This window comes from Hemiscyllium ocellatum, unplaced genomic scaffold (assembly GCF_020745735.1).
Source record: "Hemiscyllium ocellatum isolate sHemOce1 unplaced genomic scaffold, sHemOce1.pat.X.cur. scaffold_1548_pat_ctg1, whole genome shotgun sequence".
NCBI classification, from domain to species: domain Eukaryota; kingdom Metazoa; phylum Chordata; class Chondrichthyes; order Orectolobiformes; family Hemiscylliidae; genus Hemiscyllium; species Hemiscyllium ocellatum.
The window spans coordinates 40,090-44,788 of record NW_026867804.1 but is presented as its reverse complement, the minus strand read 5'-3'; the positions used below and the strand labels follow the sequence as shown (position 1 = coordinate 44,788).

The following is a 4,699-nucleotide window of genomic DNA, read 5'->3' as shown; positions in this document are numbered from 1 at the left end:
TAATCTATTTGGACGATGTAGTGATCCTTAGCAATTCAAGGCATGATCACAAGGGTCTGTTGGCAGAGCTCTTTGAACGACCACGAGAAGCGGAACTGATGACAAACATATAAAAAACAGAATTCACGGAAGCAGAGGTGATGTTCTTGGGATGTAACATCGGTCATGGCAGGTTGAGCACCCTCTGGAACGTGAGCACGAAGGCTTCTGAAGAATTGCCATGATCAACCTCGAAGAAAGAGTTTCTTTAATTCTTCAGACTCAGCGGACTCTATCAGAAGTCTGTTCCAAACTGTACTAGTGTAGTGGCATTGTTAACCGATTTGCTGAAGAAAAACACAACTTTTCGGTGTTCAGCAACATGGCACGTGGCAATTGACCATTTGAAGTCGATATTAACCACCAAACATCTAAAAAAACTTTTAAAGTAGCCATCGGTGGTCGTTAGAGTTGGAGGTGTACTCCAACGGGAAAGATGAGCATGGGGAACAACTGCTAGTTGATAACTTTTCATAGAAAATCAACATCTATCAGAAGAAATGCTCCACAATCGAAAAAAAACTATTGAGTTTGGTACTGGCGTTACACATTTAATGTATGTGCCACGAATAATGGATCGGAGAAGTTATGTACACAGACCACAATCCGCTAAAACGTTGTATATATGTAATAATATGAGAGTATTTCGTTGGCTTCTTATGGAAGAGACGTTCACTTTAAAAATCATGCATGTTGTGGGTCAGTAGAATGAAATCACAGATACGTTATCGCAGATTCAACTGATGGTGTTCAGATGAGATTGTCTTTATTTCATGTTTTATATGTTTATATAGGAAAAAAACTAAGTCGAAATTGTATGAAATTTATCGATATGTTAGGGTAAAGTATTTTTTTTAAAAAATGAAAACATATCTTCATTATGATGGTTCATTGTTTCCTGTAGAGGCGATGTGTTTTAAACATATTAGTGCACATTTAAGAGATTTAAAAGCAGCAGAACAACCAGACACAGAAACAAGTGTTCTCAATAAGACAACGACGTAATCCTGGGTCGAACAATTCAATTCGTTCATTGCCTGGAGACATAAATAGTTCGAGCTTGGCCACTCAGTTTAAATTTTAATCAGGAAAATATATAAATTTCAAATCAAATTTTAATTGCGTCTCTTGAAAGTCTTTAAAAATAAACAGGGACCCAATCAGATGCTCTGGGGTATGAGATGGGGGACATTGAACTGTTGAGAGGAGGACTGCCAGGACCTTGCATGTAACAATCTTCTTGAAAAAAATATATATGTGGAAAATAACTTTTCGATCCGTGATCTTTGACACAGAATCTCCCAACAGGGACAAAGAAGAGACAGCAAGATCCGAAGACAAGAACCTACAGCTGCCTGGTTTTGATAAAGAAGTGCTGTTTTGTAAACCTTAACTGGGAGTTTTATTTGAATAGCAATATCGAATGGAACAACAAAATGGGTAATAGAAATACATTGGTTTGTTAATTAACCTCTCTCTTACTTTACAAATGAAGTGCTGAATTTTTACTTCATGTAGTTCTTGGCCAATCGAATTGTTGCAGATTCCTGTACAGCATAACTCGCTTCTGTGTTACTGGTTTTATCGTAAGCTGGAGGGTTTATGCTGTGTCATAACGAGTCTAAACAAATTTGGCAAAACAAGTGTGCATCTGTGCAGTTCTTTGAGTGAACTGGAGATTTGCACCATTCATGACCTGGATGAAGTGATTCTCCAAAAGCGAAAGGCTACCAAAATTCTCCGTAGTTGACAAGATTCGAACCTGCGTGGGAATGCCCCAATGGATTTCAAGTCCATCGCCTTAACCACTCGGCCACAACTACATCCGAGTGCACAGAGTTCTCATTTCCAGGTCTCTGTCCCTGGGGAGATTAGCAGTAGTGAATCATTGTTTGGTTTATTTGCATTCAAAACTCACAGCTTTCAAATCGATGAAATGTCGGGACAAAGTGGGTCTGGGTGTTCCACCCCGATAGGTGGGATCTATATTCAGCTTAAACGACGGCGGAAAATGCAGAAAATTACTCAGCAGGTCGAGCAGGATCTGGGCTGGGAAAAGGCGATTCAACGTTTCAGAACGTTATCAGAACTCCGTTTTCTCCCAATAGTACTGACAAACCTGTTGACATTCCCCAGAATGTTCTATTTTTTTTCAGATTCCCAACATCCACAGTCCTTTGCATTAGCCACTGAAACGATACAGAAATTCCTTTGTGATTCTGGATAAGATTCCTGGTTGGGGCACATTTTTGTGACCACATTAAAAACCCGGAGCTGTGCAGGAAAGAAAGCCAATGAAGTATGACCAGTGAGAGATCCGACCCTGGAACGTCCCAAACCACCAACCGTTCGGTTAATGGATGAACGTGTTGACCAATTACGCATCAGAGACAGTTTGAACTTACTCATTGTACGATCCAAAAACAGGCTTTTCACGAATTCAAACTTCAGCCTGCCCTTCACGAAGTGATTGATGTCCTGTATCAGTTTTTCTTTTGCAAAATAAATCGTGGGACATTCACTGCAGTGAAGTGGCAACAATCCTGTACCCGCTGGAAACGCATCCACGTCACAGCAACCAACTTTTCTATAACAGGAGTCCTGCTCTCTTCGAGGCTTTTTCGTAACTTGTTTGCACCCGAGTCTTCGCGTGGTCTTGTAGCCGTGGCGAGGTTTGAATTCCTGACGCGCAGGAATGAAAATCCTTTCAATGTCTCAGATTGGTTCATGTCGAGAGAACAGCAGAATCCACAGTCGTGGCCTCTGAAAGACTGGCTGTGTTAAGTGGGACAATCCACCCTTCATTCACCTGTGGTTTCGCTTCCCAAAGAGATTCTAAAGTTTTCCAAAGCTGGAGACACGGGTTCACTGTTATTTTCCCTTGTTTTGTTTTAACCTTCCCAGTGGCGATATTTTCCCCAAACTGCTTCGCAATTCTCCGCCTTGCATGATGTGTGGCGATGAGCAAAGCCCTTTTGTCGAGAAATTACTGAGGTTGGGATTCTTCTCTTTGGAACAAAGAAGGTTAACTGGAGATTTTTATGGTCTGTTTATAATGATAGGGGAGGGCGCAGTGCGGATGGGTGGGTTGATGTTGTGGAGGAAATGTTGCCAACAATCAGTGTCAGTTTCCAGAAGACTGGGACTAAAGACATTTAATGAAAAACGAAATTTGCGAAGAATATATAGAGCCTAATCTCAGGGGAACCGTTAATCCTTTAAGACAGGGATGAGGAGGACATTCTGTCTTTGAGAGAGGAGCAAATCTGCAGAATTCTTTACACTGAAGGGCTGTCAAGGCTGAGTATAATCAAGGTTGAGACGGCCGCACAATTAGTCAATTTGGGAAACAAGAAGAATGGAGATAAGGCGGAAAAGTGCCATTAAGAATTAACCAAATCAGACGTGACCTCATTAAAACTTGGAGCTGACCTAATGGGACGAATGGCTTCCATCTGTTCCAATATCTTATCTGTCATTTGGAAACTACGAGAGACAATCGTGAAGAAAGTAATTGCAGGACGTTGAGAAAAGATGATTAGAGTCAAACTGAGTTAACATCATTTGTTGAATGGAAAAACACACTTGACAACTTCGTCAGAGTCCTTTGATCATATTGCAAGCAGAGTTGATCAAATGTTTGTAGGCATTCCGTAAAAGACCGTATCAAATGCCTTGGCACAAGGTCGGAGCTCACGATGAAAAGTTAAAAAAAAAGTCCTGGATTGTCCGTTGTTTAATTGTAGAATTAATCTGGATTATTGCGTATTTTTCAAGTTGTAAAAAAGTAATTAGTACAGTGCTGGAATGGTGAGTCATACGACTTCCATGATTTATATCTGCCTTAATGACTTGATGGAATTTGCAGAGTGAAATGTCCACAGATTTACTGACGATACACAACAGGTGGGAGGACATTTTGCGATGAGGACAGTGGAATCTGGAAATGGTTAGTGACAGGTTGAGTGGGTGGCAATGGAACAGGTGCACGGAGGAGGTTGCAGAGTTTATAGTTTGGAGGGGAGGGTGATACACATGGGTGGGAAGGAAATGGAACAGATGGGACAGGTCATAAGGACGGTGCTGGGCTGGAAGTTTTGAAGTGCGGTCAGGTGGAGGGAGGGGAAATGTGGAAACTGGTGAAATCTTAATTGATGCCATGGGGTTGGAGGTCCCTGATGTGGAGATTTAGCTTTAGAACGTAGAACAATGAAACAATACAGCGCAGCACAAGCCCTTTGGCTTTCGATGTTGCGCCGATCTGTGCACTAATCTAAACTCATCCCCCTATATTATCCCATCATCATCCATGTGTTTATCCAAGGATTGTTTACATCTCCATAATTTAGCTGAGTTAACGACATTGACAGGCAGGGCATTCCACACCCTTACTTTTCTCTGAGCAAAGAACCTGCCTCTGACATCTCGCTTAAACCTATAAATCCTCAATTTGGAGTTATGACCACTCGTACAAGCTGACAACATCTTCCTAAGATAAATAGTTCTACCGTCTACCTTATCTAATCCTCTTATCATCTTGTAACTCCCGGGAGTAGTTTTGATTGCAGAGCTGTAGATTTGATTCAAACGAACAGCTCAGCAAGCAGACCTGCACCCTCAACCTAAACCTGAGTTGCACATCTTCACAAACCTTGCAAAA

General features: G+C 41.4%; 1 non-coding gene across 1 annotated transcript; it reads right to left on the bottom strand.

The window, feature by feature from the left end:
* Positions 1 to 1,780: 1,780 nt before the first annotated feature.
* On the bottom strand, positions 1,781 to 1,862 carry trnas-uga (transfer RNA serine (anticodon UGA)). The gene has a single exon. It is a non-coding gene; the product is annotated as a tRNA-Ser (tRNA).
* Positions 1,863 to 4,699: the final 2,837 nt, after the last annotated feature.